Source organism: Balaenoptera physalus, assembly GCF_965194825.1.
Source record: "Balaenoptera physalus genome assembly, chromosome: 11".
Lineage (NCBI taxonomy): Eukaryota > Metazoa > Chordata > Mammalia > Artiodactyla > Balaenopteridae > Balaenoptera > Balaenoptera physalus.
This window is the reverse complement of record NC_138896.1, coordinates 33,281,750-33,301,091: the sequence shown is the minus strand read 5'-3', so window position 1 is coordinate 33,301,091 and position 19,342 is coordinate 33,281,750. Positions and strand designations below refer to the sequence as shown.

At 41.3% G+C, this 19,342-nt stretch overlaps 1 pseudogene across 1 annotated transcript; it reads left to right on the top strand.

The window, feature by feature from the left end:
* Positions 1-217: 217 nt before the first annotated feature.
* LOC309638593 (small ribosomal subunit protein uS3 pseudogene) lies at positions 218-16,635 on the top strand (annotated as a pseudogene). Its single transcript, XR_014268554.1, has 2 exons — positions 218-273; positions 3,831-16,635. The product of XR_014268554.1 is annotated as a small ribosomal subunit protein uS3 pseudogene (transcript).
* The last annotated feature ends 2,707 nt before the right edge of the window (positions 16,636-19,342 follow it).

The following is a 19,342-nucleotide window of genomic DNA, read 5'->3' as shown; positions in this document are numbered from 1 at the left end:
GGGGGGAGCAGAAGCAAAAAGGAGGGGAGGCGGGGGAAGGGAGAGAGAGGGACAGAGGAGGGGAGAGATATCCCTCCGCAGAGCTGGGTCTGGCCGCGGGCGGGGAAGCAGGAAGTAAGGTGTCCAGCGCCGCGGCCGGCGGGTCCTCCGCCGCGGCCCCCGCCCGCGCCCCCTGTCCCCCGGGGCGCCGCGCTTTGGCCGGCGCGGGCCGCCCGGCGCATTGTTCGCAGCCTCCCTGGCGTGCGCTGCCGACCTTATCTGTGTGCTCTGCCTGTACGTGAGGTTGCACCTTTTGTAGGCTGGCGAGACTCTGGACGTGGATGGGGCAGGGGGTGCTGACCAAGTTGCGGCCCCGCGAGGGACCTGTCAGCCCCGGGGTGTGGCAGACTCTCTGGCGAGGCCGGAAAATCGAGGCCCGGGAGAAGGTGGCGTGGCCGGGAAGCTGCCGCCTGAGACCCGGACCAGTGCAGGATTGTTTCCTGCGTAGCCGTCCCGGTTATTGTAACGCGCTTTGCAGTCTAACGATTGGGGTTTGGGTTTTATGTTTATTTTTTAAGGGGTTGCAAAGATGCCAAGGTCTAGGTGGGCTTAGGGGAAACGGTCTGCGCCTACCCCCCGCTGCATCCCGGCTTCGGTGGGGCTGGGAGAGAGGCTGAGGCTCCCGGGAAGGGGCTTGGAGGTTCGCGAAGCGCGCGGCTCCATCCCTCCGCCCCGATGGGGGCGGGGAGGGGGTGCTGCAAACGGCGCTGGAACTGCATCCCTCTGGGGAGGGGTCTCCATCTCCGCGGCGCTGAAGGCCGGGGAGGGAGGTTGCCTAGGAGAGGGGCCGGAACCGGGCGGCGGAGGGGAGGGGAAGGGGCGCGGGTGCCGCCGCGGCGCGCGCTCGCCCCTCCTCGTGCGCCATGACTGTGGAACGTGGTGCTGGGGAGGAGGGCCTGCCGCCGGGGGCCGCCTGGGGCCGCTCGGCATTGGTGCGGAAACCCGAGCAGGGAGTCGCTCCTCGTGCAGTCTCCTCCTCCTCCTCTGCGGGGGAAACCGCTGCACCCAAACCGAGAGCAGCTGCGAGCAGGGGGCAGGGCGCGGGCTGAAAGGCAAGCCAAGGGTTCAAACCTCTGCGGCGCCAGGGGGGCGAGAGCCCGACAGCCCCCTGGTCCCTCGAAGGCGCGGTCCCCCTTCGGTCCAGCCCGGGACGCCAGCACTTCCAGGCGGCTTCTCTGGTCCAAGGAGACGTGAACCAAAGATGGTTGGGCTTAAATAGACTACCTCGGGCCGGGTACGGGGCATCTGTCTCGGGGAGGTCCCACAAAACAGCGAGTGTTTTTTGCTCAGGAGAAAGTTAAACCATGCTTTTTTCGGTATGGGAAAATCGTTGTGCCCCTTACCCCAAATCTTCGCGCAGTATAGATAAGGTGTTCCCTCTACCCAGACCTTCGCCACTGTCCCCTCACCCCACCCCCACTCGGGCACCGGGTGTGGACAGGGCGGGGGAAGGCTATATGGGAGCTTAAAGCATGAGGTCATGGGCGGAGGAGGCTGCTGCCAAAAGCGGCCGAGGTTTTTGTGTATTTTGAGGGGTAACGGTTCTCCATCTTAAGCAGTGTTAAGTTCTCCCGCAAAGCCCTACCAATTCTGGGGCACCTGGACCAGAGAGCCCCCGAAAGAAGAGGGGGCTCTGCGCTGTTTCGCTCTTTGAGCTTTTGGCCGGTGCCCTGCCCTTTATGGGGCCCTTCCACATAAGCAAAGAAAGTCGAGGGACAGCGCACAGTGTCGTGGGGTTTGAGAAAGGCTCAGATGCTCGGCTCCGCCCCCCCAGCGCCACTTTCCTCAGTCCTCGGTCATTTTCCAACCCGACTGGTTTCTACGATAGCCTCCTGCCGCTCTCCGACCCATTCTTCCCAAATGGCTAGAAGAGTCTTTCTAAAACTCCGGAGTACCCTCCTTCAAACCCCTCCCAATTGCTCTTAGAATAAAGCTTTGAAGCCCCCGCGCGATTTCGCCCCTACAGACCTCTCCACTCTCACAGCTCCTCCTCCCATACTGTAAGCCGGGTAGTGCTTCTTTGTTCTGTTGTTTGGGCCGGGGGTAACCCTTCCCCCTCCACCTCTTCTTACTAACTCCTGCTAGACCTTCAGGACTTGACTCAACTGTCACTACCTCCAAGAAGCCTTCCTAAGGATACAATCTCAGCTCTAACTCCCTCAGGGAAAAAAGACCCACCCTCGACCTCCGGGCAGCCGGGCTTTGGCCGGAGCTGGCCGCAGTGGCGGCCCTTTTCCAAGCGGAGGAGGCATAGCCAAGCTTGCGCGCCATCACTGACTGGGGGCCCGACCTCCTGGGAGGGAGTTGACTAGGACAAAACCTCCAAACACCCTGTTTCCTCAAGAGACCTAGGAAAAGAAGCGCAGTACCGCCCAGAAACCTCAGCCCCTACACCTCCCACCCCCAGCACACACCCACACTCTTAATGCAAGGAGAGGTCTTTTCATCTAAAACTCCTCCCTGGGGCAGATAAGAAACCTGAGGCTGGAAGGGAGTAAGTGACTTGCCCAAGGGTCAATGAGGAAATTGACACCCTGGTCTTTCTTGGTCCTAAACTAGAAGGAAGGATTTGGGACCTGAAGTATTGCTGCTGCACAGCCAAGGACGCCTGCATCACCTTCAAAGGACCCCTACATGCTTGGCCCACCGCCAACAGAGAGATAGTAAGCCTAGTGGTTAGCCGTGCAGGCTCTGACCTTAGGCAAGTTACTTCACCTCACTTGGTTCAGTTTCTTTGCCTGTAAAATCAGAATAATGGTGCCTGCAGTGTAGTGTTACTGTGAGGTTTTAATGAGTTCGTGTATGTAAAGGCCTTAGAACAGAGTCTAGGCAAGTTCTTGATTATTTGTGAGTGGGGTTATGTGTCCCCTCCCTTCCCAAGGACTCTAGAAAATCAGAGCCCCAGAGTCTTTACTTAGCATCAAAAACAACTTAGGGCCTAATAAACCGGGAAAACACCCATAAATGCACAGACAGTACATGCAAAGACCTTACTTAGCCAATGGATTCAGCCCTTGACGATGCATATGCTTGAAGACAACTGCACATCTGGGAGCACTGGTTCTGGACTCTTAGAATGAGTGTCAGAGGGAGGATAGCTAAAGTTAAAATATTACCTTAGATCTTTGAAATCAGAGTCAAGCTGAAATAGTCCCATCCTGGTGCAAAACCTGACTTAGATGACCGAAGCCCTCCTAGGGCTGCAAAAATTGTAAGGGGATTATTATTATTACTATTATTATTGTCATTAAATCCTAGTTTTCCCATTCTCAGCACTCACCCCATGGTAAAAGAGGGTTTTTTTTTTTTAAATGCAATTCATTTTATTGGAATTGGTTTAATGCATTTACATGGTTCCAAATTCGAATAAACATTGAGAAGTCTCCCTCCCACCATGTCTGCTCCCCACTGGTTTTCCCTCTGTGGAAGGTCAGAAGACATGTTCAACTGTTTTCTAGCTGAGGTCTCAGGAGAATTCCTTGGATGCCTACTTAAATTTTTATGTCCAGGGCTTCCTTCTCCAATCCAGGCAGAATCAACACCCTACTCCCAACCGCCCCACCCCTTCAGCCTCAATCCTAAACAAGTTGTAGTAACAATGATGAACCACAATTCCTGAACTACTGACAAAAGCAAACAACCATTTTGTGATTCTTTCTCCTCCTTTATGTTAGGAATAATAGCTAAGGTTTACTGAGTGCTTTCTATGTGCCAGTCACTGTGCTAAGTACTAGACATGCTTTCTCCTATTTAATCAGCCCCAAACCATCATCATTAACCTTATTTTACAGACGCAGACAGAAGTGGAGGATCAGAGAGATTATGTAACTTGCTCCAATTTGCATCCAGGCCAACCTGAGCCCAAACCCTCTCTCTTAACCACTAGGCCTCTTGCCTCTCTGCAACACAGGGAAAATTCTGGTAGCCTGAAGGGGAAGTAGAATGGAGTCTTTGGACTTAGGCAGACCTTAATTCAAGTCCTGGGTCTGGCCCCTACCAGCAATGAGAACTCGGGGAGGTTTCTTAACCTCTCTGGGCCCCAGTTCACCCACCTGTGAACTGGGACCATACATTCTTCATTGGTCAAATGAAGTGAAAGTCAAATGTGTGTAAATAATGGCTTTTAAAAGGCGTAGTAAACCAAATGCAATGTTTAGATCCTGTGTGGCTCTGATTTGAATAAACCAATTGTTTAAAAGACTTTGAGATAATCAGGGAAATAAAATGTGGACTTGATATAGATGTTAAGAAATGGGACTTCCCTGGTGGTGCAGTGGTTAAGAATCTGCCTGCCAATGCAGGGGACACAGGTTAGATCCCTGGTCTGGGAAGATCCCACATGCCACGGAGCAACTAAGCCCGTGCGCCACAACTACTGAGCCTGCGCTCTAGAGCCTGCGTGCCACAACTACTGAAGCCCGCGCACCTAGAGCCCGTGCTCCGCAACAAAAGTCTTGTTGTGTAATGAGAGGCCTGCGCACCGCAACAAAAGAGTAGCCCCCGCTTGCCACAACTAGAGAAAGCCCGTGCACAGCAACGAAGACCCAATGCAGCCAAAAGTAAAATTAATTAGTTAATTTTTTAAAAATTAAAAAATAAAAGAAATTATTAATTTTGTTACATGTGATAATGGTATTGTGCTTAAATTTTTTCTTGAGTTCTTATCTATTAGAATGCATAATGAGGAATCTGGGGTGAAAGTATGTTTAGGATTTATTTTCAAATAATCCAGCCCCCTCCCAAAAAACCAAAAGATAAATAAAACAAGATTAGCAAAGTACGGATAATTGGTGGAGCTGTCTGTTATACTGTTCACCCTACTTCTGCTGAATGTTTGAAATGTTTCAAATAAGTCTGAAATAAATTTAAAAGTAAAATAATTCTATTTTAAAGCACTGAAATTTAGAATGATAAGACTTATTCAATTACTATGAAATGTTATCAGTAACTATGAAATTTTTTTTTAAAGTAGTTTGTTTTTATTGTAATTAGTCTTCATTTTTGATTTCTTAGTTTACACTCTTTCAGTACTGTTAACTAATGAAGACAAACAATTGATTTTATACATTTCAGTGATAACAAACATATATGCATAGATACATGTATGTCTGTATACACATTTTTAGACAGATACATATGGATATATGTATGTGTACACACATAAAACTTGCTTGTGATCTAATTTGTGACAAATATGTACTATGAAATTTTTTAAGTTGTTGAAATACAGTACTGGCTTATAGTAGAGATGCAAAAATGGCAATTTTGTTACTGTGAGACATTCAGAGCAACACTTATGTCTGGCAGGTAAATCAGGGAGGGGGCAGAAATGAACACTGCAGAGAGCAAGGTGGACAGGTGATTGTTAAGGACGCCCCTCAACCACTCAGAGGACAATGTACAGGAAGGAAAATGGCAGGACTGGGTGATGGAGGAAGAGGCAAATTAAAATTGGGAGCCAATTTTCCCTGAAAATGTGTCTCCACAGAGCCACTTCAAAATGGCATGGATTAGGAATCTGATGCACTGGGCAAAATTCTCAACTCTGTGCTTACCAGTTCTGTCACCCAGTCCAGAACTGCTCTGAGTTTCCTCATTTGTAGTTTGGCTATAAGACCTCTCAGGCCCCTTCCAGCCATCCAGGCTAGAAGTCTAAACAATGTTGTTGGCTTTCACAAGAGAAGGATCATTTCTGAGGCCACACTGGTTATTTGCCTAACTCAAGAACAGATCAAAACTGAATGGAAATGGAACTGTAGCCAATTCACAACCAAATGAAATGTTTCAGGCCCAGTGAACTATCTGTGTATTGTTCTAGGAATAATTTTTCTGTGCTCTGGATTTAAACAGCTGGAATTATTTTTTTCATATGACCCCCTTTTGAAATGCAAGTTTGTCCTCCTTGAGAGAAAATTTGCATTTCAGAGAAAAGATGAGACAGTATATTTGGTAACTTTTCAAAGAAGTGAACCCTTCCGTATAGTACTTTACATTAAAGGTGACTCTTCAGGAGCGCTTCTTAAAAACAGGGAAAACTGGAGGCATGGAGAAATGGGGGAGAAAAGGCATGGAAAGAAAATCCCAACTTTGCTTCCTGCTCTATCCAAGACTCTGAGAGGCAACGTGACCAAATCAAGGGACTGTGAGGGTAGAAAAAGTCAGTGGGTGCTTTAGAAATGAGTGATGGACGTAAACTAATGCAGTTGTTGAAGAAGGCTCAGTGGTCAAGCGCAAATAAGTCTGTGGCAAATGCAAGCAGTGAAACACTATAGTTGTAGAGTATTTCTCAGACTCATGTTTCTTTGCCATCCCTGAATCTGTAACAACCAAAGCAATGAAAGCAAAAAGTCCTGGCACAGAAGGGCTTATGGGACTCCCATTTTGAAACCAATAAGATAGCATAATTTGTTGACTGTCACCTCAACCCCCAAGTCTGTTAAGGATGGTGTTGAGAGAGCAGGCCTTACTCAAGACAGGAGGCCTAACTGGTGTTTGTTTAGTAATACTAAGAGATCACTATCTCAGGCAAGTTTCTAGCCAGAGAGAGAAAGGCTATGAGAAAGCTCTCGGTTTAAGTCTTATTTTGAAGAGAGGGAAAAAAAACAAACTAGGATAGTAGATTCTGTATCCAGTACAAAAATCAAAAAGCAACTCAATGGTTGAAATCACTGCTAAAAATGCCTGCACCTGCCCAGAAGCCATGCTTGGGAGTCACTCATTTCAACTACGGTACCAGCACATGGTGGGTAGTGCTCAAGGGCTGCGGTGGCCCCCACTGGTTCCCAAATGAGTGGCTTTGTTCCATGTAAGGGTGAGGAAGAGAGAGAATAAGTGAATTTCCTACTGCAGATGCAAATCTATTAAAAAGTTTTAAATTGCAGAGTGTTTAAATCTAAGTATAGATAACAGCTACTTTTCCAGAACCCCTAATGGAGTCACATTTTTTTTAAATGGGAAAGAGAACCATTAAGACCTTGCATTAGAAAAGATCCTGGCAGGAAATGGGTGGCACACTCAACAGGTAACTGAGGAGCATTTATGGTAAGTACTGTTTACAATAGTGTGCAGTCAGGGCAGGCTTCGTGAATGTGCAGCTTGTGTGGTCACACAGGACCCTGCACTTAGAAGGTCCTGCACTGCTTAATGCCTTGTGGTCGCCATCTTGAAATCCATTGTGGTTTTTGAACAAAAAGTTCTGCATTTTCATTTTGCACTGGACCCCACAAACTATGTAGTTAGTCCTTTGTGCAGGGCTAAGGGAAACCAGCAAGGGATGGTATAGAACCAAAGAACTAAAAACAGTGTGGAACCTTTACCACCCATAAGTCAGAAAGGGCAAGAAAGAGAAATATCTGGAATGGAGGAAACGCTGTCTCTGAAGTTATGGCTGTGACTGTAGCTGTAGGAGAGGGTCACACAGCACAAGTGACGGCCTTCTGTAAGAACACAACACAGAACACAGCCATAGTCAACCCACAGCCTGCAGAGAGCACAGGCAGGTGAATAGCTACCCCAGCTTCTCTCTGCCCCTGCCCTCTGACCTCCTACATGTGCCTCCCATTGGCTGAACCCTAAAGGAAGCCAGGGGCTCTGGGAGCCTGTTGATGAAATCAGTGGAGGGCAGCCTGCCAGGGCATAGGGTACAGTGGAAAAAGGTAAGAGTGAATCTGGAAAGGGCAGAGAATAGCCAGCTCAGGACTTTTACCTGAAATTTTCAGGATCATGGTTAAGAGTAAATAACATGAAAATGGAAAATTCAAACAATGAATTTCAGTAAAGGACTCTGTATTGATTATTAAAGGGTAATCATTTGGTATGCATCATGCACAAGGTTTTACATACTTTCAAAGGAAAAACAAGATGATCCAAGAATTTTCAAGAAAATTAGATGTTTGAAAGAGCCATCATTAAGTGAAGAGAGAAGCCTGGGATTTCAAAATTTTTAGAAACATTCCAGGCCCCAAAGTCAAATTTTGTAGGTAACACCCCACTCCCCTTCACCCTTAGGCCAACATCACAACAAAACAGTACCTTCGACAGGCACAGCATCCCAAGAATTGCAAGGACCACTAGGGCAATAGCAGCTTAATAGAATGTATTCCAACCGAGGATTTTGGTATAATTAAATATTTGTAGATAACTTTCACACATGAGGAGCATTGAAAAGCTTGTACAAAGGGAGTTCATTATGCTGCTTTGTAACCATTCTGACTACTCAATTCCTCTGAACATTTTAAGACTATTCAGATCACTTTCCAAAAAGTGCATATCACTTATTAATTCACATGCCACTCAGAGTTCTTAACTGTGTAGATACGGGCTAAACTATATTTATCCTTTATAATTTCCCTGAAAAATAAAGATTTTTGCTGCAAATGTGAATAAGATTGCAGGGACACACTTCATCTTTTTAAAAAAATTGAGGTAAAAGTCACAGAACACAAAATTAATCATTTTAAAGTGCATAATTCAGTGACATTTAATACATTCACAATGTTGTATAATCATCACGTCTATTTAGTTACAAAACATTTTTATCACCCCAAAGGGAAACACCATACCCATTAAGCAGTCATTCCCCATTCTTCTCTCCCCCTAGCACCTCACAACCACTTATCTGCCTTCTGTTTTTAGGTTTACCTATTCTGAATATTTCATATAAATAGAATCATAAAATACATGACCTTTTCTGTCTGGCTGCTTTCACTTAGCATAATGTTTTCAAGGTTCATTCATGCTGTAGCATGTGTCAGTACTTCACTCTTTTTTATGGCTGGATAATATCCCCTTGTGTGGATATACAACATTTTTTTAATCAATTCATCAGTTGATGGACATATGGGTTGTTTCCAGCTTTTGACAATTATAAATAACGCTGCTATGAACATGAGTGTACAGGTACTTATTTGAATACCTATTTTCAGTTCTTTTGGGTATACACATAGGAGTGGAATTGCTGGGTCATATGGTAATTCTATGTTTAACTTTTTGAGGAACTGCCAAATTGTTTACACAACCTTTTTAAGGGAACTCTGAAATCCTTTTAGAAGCACCCATTTTACAACCACTAGATATCATACCTAGAGTAACTAAGCCCATTCTTGCCTACAAAATAAAACATATTCCAAAAAATTTTCTATGTGGGAGACACTCTAGTTAGCAATTGAGTTGAGTTCTTATAATTTATTTAGGTTATTGGTTTATAAAGTAATACATGCTCATTAAAGAAATTTTTTAAAAAACACTAAGAGGCAAAAAGAAAATACAGATCACTCGTAACCCACTGTGAACTCTTACACACACACACTTCTTTTATTTTTTTTTTTACAAAAATAGTTTATCAGAGTGCTTATCAATAAATCCAGCCTGAAATAGAAAATGAAATTAAGTCAAAGAAGAAAAACAACACAGTAAACCTGTGAATGGTAACAATTTCACATCAGAAAGCACACTTACCTAGTTTTTTCAGTTCAGCCTGTTGCTGTAATAACCTGAAGCATGATTGTATGGTTGCGTAGGATAATTACCTAGTAAATCAACTCTGACTTTGAGTTACTGAGACTGCATATAGAAGGTGTGGTTTTGGTTTGTTTATTCTTGTTGTTTTTTTAAAACTTATTTATTTGACTTAATAATATTTGTTTTCTCCTTTGGAATTGAGTTGAGGAACACAGAATCTTGACAAACTATCTCTTTCAGATGGATTCAGAGGTCCTACCTAGATATAGGCTTTCTTTTTTTTTCTTTTCTTTTCATAAATTTATTTATTTTATTCATTCATTCTTGGCTGCGTTGGGTCCTCATTGCTGCACGCAGTAGGCTTTCTTTTCTTAAATCAACATATAGTAAGTAAAATTGACGTGCGTGTGTGTACAGTCCTATGTGTAAACATCATCACAACCAAGATACAGATGGTTCTATCACCTTCACCCTAAAAAATCCCTTTAGAGTTCCGCTCTCCCCCCATTGTAACCCCTGGAAACCACTGGTCTGTTCTCCATTACTCCTTCACTTGGTCTTCTTCCTGAATGTCATAGAAATGGAATCATAAAGTATACAGTCTTTTGAGACTGGCTTCTTTGACTCCACATAATGTCTTTGAGACTCATTCATGTTGCTACATGTAATGACAGTATTTCATTCCTTTTTATTGCTCAACAGTGTTCATACTCTACTAGCAATAATATTTATTGCTAAATAGTATCTTAATGCTAAAGAGTATGAATGTACTCAGTTTATCTGTTCACCCATTGAAGGATTTTGGGGTGGTCTCCACTGTTAGTTGATGATTAGAATAGAGCAGATATAAACATTCACATGCAGGTTTTAGGGCGAACATAAAATTCATTTCTCTAAGGTAAATACTTAGGAGGGGGATCATACCATATCATATGGTAAGTATGTGTTTAACTTTATAAGAAACAGGCAAATTGTTTACCTGAGTACCATTTTATATTCCAAGCAACAAATGAGAGTTCCAGTTGCTCCACAACGTCGCCATCAGTAGATGCTGTCAGGCTTTTGTTGCTATTGATTTTATTTTCATCCTAATAGCTGTGTAGTAGTATCTCATCGTGATTTTAATTTGCATTTTCCTAATAGCTGATTGTATTGACCATCTTTTCATGTGCTATTTCCTCTTTGGTGAACATACATAGACGTTTAAGTCTTTTGCCCCTCGCCTTTTTTTTTCCATCTAGCAAACTACATATTTCACCTATTTATTTTACTTATTGTTTGTCTCTCCTATTAAAATGTAAATTCCATGAGGGCGAGGGTTTTGGTCTGTGTTGTTTTTGCTCTAATGGCTATAACCAAAAATGCATGTAATTTACCTATCAACTAGAACAGTGCTTCATACATTGTAGGAAAACTACAATAATATTTGTTGAATAAATGAGCATTTATTGCATACTTACTATGTGTCAGGGACCATTCTAAAAGCATCCTAATATTATCAGATTTTATTAGTGTTGTTGTTATTTTATTATTTCATCAATAATTTTTATTTATTCTTTACAAGTCTTTAATTGTTCAACAAACACACTGAGTGGTTACTACCTTCCAGTTACTGTGCTAGGGCTTAGGAATAAAGTGAAACCTTAGGAGGTTTAACCTTAGGAGACAGGTTAATATTGTAACATAAGAAAGGTGCTGTGATAAAGATATGCACAGGAACCTGGCAAAGCACAGTGGGGGAATACGGAATTCATACTTAAGGGTCAAGGAAAGCTTTCTAGAAGAGGTGATCACTTAAATCAAACTGAAGGGAATAAAATGCTTAGTTTATACTTTTCCTATAATATTAAACAGAATTAATTTTAAACCTCGATTACTTTGTTCCCATCTACAGTAATGTAAATTATCCAGAAAGCACTATATTTTAAAATGGCATTGAAAACAAACAAACAAAAGGCATTGGTCTTTGTTTCCTATCAGGATAGGTACCTTTGTTTTAAGGATTATAAGAATTAAACTATAACAAGATGTTCTCCTCATTTTTTATTGGGTTGTTTATTTTCCTACTATTGAGTTTTAAGAGTTTTTCTAGATACAAGTCCTTTGTTGAATATGTGATTTGAAAATATTTTTCCCTAGTCTATAGCTTTCCTTTCTCTTAGTGTCTTTCACAAAGCAAAAGGTTTTCATTTTAATAAAGTCCGATTTGTCAATTTTTTTCTTTTATGAGTTGTGCTTTTGATATCAAGTCTAAGAAAACTCCCTGATCCCAAGTCATAAACATTTCTACTATATCTTCTTCTAAAAGTTTTATAGTTTTACGTTTTACATCTATGATCCATTTTTGAGTTAATTTTTGTATAAAATGTGAGACTGAGGTCAAGTTTTTTTTGTCTTTAGCTTTTTGTGGCATACTTTTGCATATGGATGTTCAGTTATTCCAACATCATATATTGAAAAGGCTATCCTTTTTCCATTGAATTGCTTTCTTACCTTTGTCGACAGTTGACATTTTGTGACTCAATTGCTTGATATATTCTGATCCATTGGTCTATGTCTCTATCCCTCCACCAGTACCACAGTGCCTTGATTATTGTTCCTTTACAGTAAGTTTTAAAATCAGGTAGACTGATTTCTCCCACTTTATCCTTCTTTTTCAAAATTGTTATGGCTATTCTGGTCCCTTCGTCTTTCCAAATAAATTTTAGAATCAGCTTGTCTATATCTGCAGAAATCTTATTGGACTTTTGATTGGAATTGTATTAAATCTATAGATTTCTTCAGAGAAAATTGACATGTTCAACTAAATTGGATCTTCCAACCCATGAATCCAGTATGTCTCTCCATTTATTTATGTCCTTTGATTTCTCTCCTCGGTGTTTATAGTTGTCAGCATACAGATCCTGCACAAGCTTTGTTAAATTTATACCTAAGTATTTCTCTTTTAAAAATTTCAAATGAAATATATATTTTAATTTTGATTTCCAAATTGTTTAAGCATGTAGAAATATAATCTTCTTTGTGAGTTAGCCTTATCTCTTGTAGTTGTGCTAAACTCATTTATTAATTTAAGACTTTTTCGGTAAATTCCTTGGGATTTTCTATGTAGAAAATAATGTCACCTGCAGATAGCTACAGTATTCTTTCTTTCTAATCTGTATGTCTTTACTTTCTTTCTCTGCCTTACTGCACTGACTAGGACTTCCTGTACTATACTGAATAGGAGTGTTGATAGAGGACATCTTTGCTTTGTTCCTGATCTTAGGAGAAAGCATTCAGTATTTCACCATTAAACATTACATTAGCTGTAGGTATTTTGTAGATGGCCTTTATCAAATTAAGGACATTTCCTTCTATTTCTATATTGCTGAGAGTTTTTATCATGAATCGATGCTGGATGTTTTCAAATGCTTTTTCTGCATTGTTTGATATGCTCATGTCATTTTTCCCTTTTAGTTTTTTAATATGGTGAATTACATTGATTGATTTTTGAATTTGGAGCTAGTCATGCATTTCTAGGATAAACCCCACTTGGTCACGGAGTAGTATTCTATTTATATATTGCTGGATTTGATTTCCTAGTATTTTTTTTGTGAAGATTTTTGTGTACTGTTCATGAGGGATAGTGGTCTATAGTTTTCTCTCCTTGTACTGTCTTTGCCTAGTTTTTTGGTATCAAGGCAATTCTAGCCTCATAAAATGAGTTGGGAAGTGCTCTCTTCCCTTCTATTCTCTGGAGGAGATTGTGTAAAATTGGTGCTGTTTGTTCTTTAAAAGTTTGGTAGAATTTACCAGTGAAACCATTTGGGCCTGGAGGCTTGTGGAGTTTTTTTAAGGTTTTTACCTATGGATTCCATTTCTTTAATATATATGTTGTCTATTTCTTCTTTGCGTGAGTTTTGGAAGTTTGTGGCTTTTAAAGACTTGGTCCATTTCATCTAAGTTATTGAATTTATGTGCATAGAGCTGTTCAGAGCACTGCCTTTTAATATCTGTGGGGTCTTTAATGACGTTGGTAATTTGTGTCTCTTCTATTTTTTTAAATTGTTAGTATGGCTAGAGTTTATTGATTTCATTGATGTTTTCGGAGAATCAGCTTTTGATTTTATTGATTTTCTTTATTGTTTTTCAGTTTTCAAGGTCATTTATTCTGCTCTTTATTATTTCTTTCTTTCTGCTTGCATTTGGTTTATTTTGCTTTCCTTGGTTTCTTAAGATGGACGCTTAGTTGTTGATTTGAGACCTTTCTTCTTCTCTAAGATAAGCTACTTTATAATGCTATAAATTTTGCTTTAAGAACTGCTTTAATTCACCCCACAAATTTTTATGTGTTGTGCTTCATTTTTGTCCAGGCAAAAATATTTTCTAAGATACATGTATCCAATGTTCATTGCAGCGCTATTTACAATAGCCAAGACATGGAAGCAACCTAGATGTCTGTCAATAGATGAATGGATAAAGAAGATGTGGTACATATATACAATGGAATATTACTCAGCCATAAAAAAGAATGAAATAATGCCATTTGTAGCAACATGGATGACCTAGAGAGTATCGTACTAAGTGAAGTAAGCCAGACAACGACATATATCATATGATATCACTTATATGTGGAATCTAAAAAAAAAAATGATAGAAATGAACTTATTTACAAAACAGAAACAGACTCACAGACATAGAGAAAAAACTTATGGAAAGTGGGGGAAGGGATAAATTAGGAGGTTGGGAGTAACATATACACATTACTATGTATAAAATAGATAACCAACAAGGACTTACTCTATAGCACGGGGAACTATACTCAATATCTTGTAATAACCTATAAGGGAAGAGAATCTGAAAAAGAATATAGTCCCTAGCCCCCTGAGTCTCTTTCCATTAGACCCCCATTACTTTAGTTTCTCCTTCAGGAAACCCCAAACCTTCCTTTAATTTAGCAACTAAAGAGTTAATGTCTGACCCCACAGGGAGTTTACTGGACTGAGCTCCAGTGTTGTGATTGAAACTGTTCAGATTGGTCAAGGCCAGTGCGTACCGGTCATTAAATATTTGGAATATCACCTCTGCCGGTACCTTATGTTTGTACAGTATTTTATAGTTTACAAAAGATATTTACATATATTATCTTAGTTAAGCTTCATGCCAGCTCCGTGACATCAGTACGAATTGTTATTGCCATCATAAAACATTTTAATTATAAAATTAACACACATTAGTGTGGAAAATGAATTATTACTGGGGACTCTCTGCTCAGAAAAATTATCACTTACCCAAGATCACATGGTTATAGGAGTCGGGGTCTAAACTCCTAACAGCTTCAAAAATTGTCATATCTTAAGTGCTCGGTTTAGGGAAGGAAGATTTCACTCTGCACTGGATAGATCTGGGAAGGCAATTCCAGGAGGAAGGCACTGAGCTTGTACTGAGGAACTAGTGGGATCTGGTTGACAGAGAGGAAGAGCAAGGATATTCTACTCAGGAACAGTGTGAAATGTGGCCCAAAAGTAGTAAAAGAGCCTATTTCCATGATCATTTCAAGACACCTTCTCTGGAGGTGTTGGATCTGAAATTCCCCAATGTTGAGTCACAAAGAGCACCTGAGGCAAAGCTCTCCTCTCCTACCTTGCTTGTTCAATTCTGGAGTGTGGATGGAAGAGACAGGGAATGGGCATTCTGAAGCTGCTGAAGCTGAATTGTATTTATTGGGTCATTTTTCTCCTTCACACTTGGGTCCCTCCAGATAGAGCAATTGATGAAAAAGAAAGTAAGGAAGTTTGAAGTATTATTCACAGCCCCTCAGCTGCTGTTACCAAGTCCACACAAAGGCTTATCCAAGGAGAGAATGGTGCTCTAGGCCACCATAGTCCTAAAGTTCTTTGGGTGTTTGTGTTCTGTCTGCAATAGCAATGGGAACCATTTGCTCACATCACACTCCTTAGGTCATTTAACAGCAGCACTGGGCCAATCCTTAAGGTGCTGCCAGGTGGCAAGATGGCAGTGTCAATTTCCAACCTTGATGGCGTCCTCAAGGTTGAATTGAACAAGTGTCTCACTCGGGTGCTGGCCAAAGATGACTACTCTAGAGTTGAATTCCGATTTACACCAACCAGGACGGAAATCATTATCTTGGCCTCCAGGACGCACAATGTTCTGGTGAGAGGGACTGGCGGATCCAGGAATTGACCGCTGTGCTTCAGAAGAGATTTGGCTTCCCTGAGGGCAGTGTAGAGCTTTAGGAGGAAAAGGAATATACGAGAGCTCTGTGCACATCACCCAGGCGGGATCTGCAGTACACATTTCTAGGAGGGCTTGCTGTGGTGTGCTGCAGGTCATCATGGAGAGTGGGGACAAGGGCTGCTAGGTCGTAATGCCCGGGCAACTCCAAGGACAGAGGGTTAAATCCATGAAGTTGTGGATGGCCTGATGACCCACAGTGAGGACCTTGTTAGCTCCTACACAGACACCACCGGTTGCCATATGCTGTTCAGACAGGGTGTGCTGGGCATCAAAGTGAAGATCATGCTGCCTTGGGACCCAAGTGGAAAGATGGGCCCTTAAGAAGCCCCTGCCTGACCACTGAGCATGGTGGAACCCATAGATGAGACACTGCCCACTGTCACCTTCCCCATCCCTGAACAGAAGGGAGGGAAGCCATAGATGCCTGCCATGCCAGCAAGTACCCACTGCATAACACAGTCTCCTTGGCAGCTGGATTTGGAGTCTGATGTAGCTCTATAAAGATCTTTAATACAATTTTTTTTTAAATAGTAGGGTTGCATCCAGGTTTCATGGAGCCTGAATCTTATACAATCTGGGGCCTTTTTTTTTTTTTTAATTTATTTATATTTTTGGCTGCTTTGGGTCTTCGTTGCTGTTCGCAGACTTTCTCTAGTTGCGGCGAGCGGGGACTACTCTTCGTTGTGTTGCGCAGGCTTCTCATTGCAGTGGCTTCTCTTGTTGCAGAGCACAGGTTCTAGGTGCACGGGCTTCAGTAATTGTGGCACACGGGCTTAGTTGCTCCGCAGCATGTGGGATCTTCCCTGACCAGAATCAAACCCATGTCCCCTGCATTGGCAGGCGGATTCTTAACCATTGTGCCACCAGGGAAGTCTGGGGCCTCTTTTTTTAAAAAAGAAAACAAAAAGAAAACAAACAAAAAAAATTTTTTAAATTACAAACAGAAAATCAGCTATAGAACTTTGGAAAGAACTTGTGAGGGTCCAGAAGCTTTAACTTCATTAGCAACCCAGTTGCTTAACATGAATAACAGATCTGATAAAAAGAAGGGAAATTATTCAATTAAATAACATAGGATTATTTTTCTCTGTATATTCACCTCTGCTTAACAGTAATTTTTAAAATCTGCTAAAAGAAAGGGAAACTATCCAACTAATAATAGCACGGGAGTATTTTTTTTGATGGTACCTGTGCTCCCAAGCTTTTTTTTTCTCTCTCTCCAGTACTTTTAAAAAGTTTTATCGAGATATAATTGACATACAAAAACTGCTCATATTTGAAGTATACAGTCTAAGTTTTGAAATATGTATACCCCTGCGAAAGAATCACCATAATCAAGATAATGAATATATTCATCAGTCTCAAAAGTTTCCTCATGCACCTTTGTAATTCTTCCGTCCAGCCCCTGCTTATACCTCCGCCCCCATTTTTTCATATATTTTAATCTGCTTTTCTAGTTGTTTAAGGCAAAAGGATAAATTTGGACCCTGTTGTTTCATCTTGTCCAGAAGTAGATGCCTCCAGGCTTTTTTAACACAGAGAAAAATATAATCAATCCAAACATAAAGAGGTGAAGAGATGCTCTTTTAGGGTGAGTATGGTTTTGAACAGAGGAACTAGAAGACCAGTAAGGTTTTGAACAGAGGATCTAGAAGACCAGTAAGAACTCCCCCATCTTAATTAAGGGCAAAAGGGGAGGAGAACACACCTAAGAGGTGTCCAGTCCAGATGGGTCTTTCTTTGCAAACCCACAGATGCACTTTTGAGATGTAATCATCAAAGCAGAAATCACGTAAAAGAAGATGACATTCTCTCCCATTCTTGACTTGTCATAAACCCACAATGAAATTAATTTTGGTTTCAATTTATGCGTCTTGGGTACGAGCCACTATTATGCTGAATGTACTTGTTTGTGCCTGAATGAAGTTTCTATATGAATTCAATAAGTGTTCAATTCTTCAGTGTTCACTGAGCACCTATACGTATACTGGGGATTTGCAGAGACCCTTGCATCCTCCCTCGCCCTCTGCTTAGTCTCTGGCAGGTTTATCATCCAAGGCTGGGCCCAAATGCTCCTTCTAGGGCCACTCAGCCTAGTCATTTTTTCCTTCCAAAGTCTTGCCAACTGTACATTTAGTTCTCAGTGAACACTTTCCTGAATAGCTTGTTTTATTGCTAAATGTTTTTCCAATGTATGTATGAATGAGATCATATACCTCTTAAAGGCAAGTCCATATCCGTACTACTTCTTAGCACCTCCGCCCGCATCACAGAGCCTATCACAATTTGATATATATTTATTTTACTTTAATATCCTTATTATATAATTAACTCTTGTTCATAATGAAAATGTTCATTATGGAAATGTTAGATGATGCAGACAAGCAAAAAGATTTTAAAATTAACCATAATTCCAATATCAGAGAAAACCTGCTGTTGACATTTTGTATAGGGTGTACACCAAATAGGATGTATAGAGGAGCTAAAGTTTTAATAGAATAAATTGAAAGATACACAACCACAAGTTAGAAGGGGTAAGAGGAGGCAGTGACATTTCTTGAGACGCCAGGAAGATGATGTGCTGTTTGTGGCCCAGGGCGGGCAGCATAAGTGTGCTTTAGAGACTTGGCTGAGCATGCTGTCCAGAAAATATACTTCTCCCATCAGTTCTTGGAATCCTTATAGCAGGAATAAAGTCCTTCCACAATAGTGTTAAAACAACTTCAGGAGACATGTGGTCCCCGAACCAGCAACATCAGCATCACCTGGGAACTTGTCAGAAATGCAAATTCTCAAGCCTGATCCTAGACTTAACTGAATCAGAAACTCTGGGGGGTGAGCCCAGCAGTCTGTGTTTTAACAAGCCTTCCAGGTGATCCTGATGCACAATAAAGTTTAAGAACCACCATCTAAGACTGGGAGCATATCTTGTTCATTGTTGAGTTCTCTGTCTCAGCACCTGGTGCCTAGAAGGTCGTGAAGAATCTGCTAAATCAAGAATACAAATACCCCTTAACGATGCATCACTTTTAAAAATCTCAAGTAAACAATCTAACCTTACACCTAAAGAAACTAGAGAAAGAAGAACAAACAAAACCCAAAGTTAGCAGAAGGAAAGAAATCATAAAGATCAGAGCAGAAATAAATGAAATAGAAACAAAGAAAACAATAGCAAAGATCAATAAAACTAAAAGTTGGTTCTTTGAGAAGATAAACAAAATTGATAAGCCATTAGCCAGACTCATCAAGAAAAAGAGGGAGAGGACTCAAATCAATAAAATCAGAAATGAAAAAGGAGAAGTTACAACAGACACTGCAGAAATACAAAACATCCTAAGAGACTACTATAAGCAACTTTATGCCAATAAAATGGACAACCTGGAAGAAATGGACAAATTCTTAGAAAGGTATAACCTTCCAAGACTGAATCAGGAAGAAACAGAAAATATGAACAGACCAATCACAAGTAATGAAATTGAAACTGTGATTAAAAATCTTCCAACAAACAAAAGTCCAGGACCAGATGGCTTCACAGGTGAATTCTATCAAACATTTAGAGAAGAGCTAACACCCATCCTTCTCAAACTCTTCCAAAAAATTGCAGAGG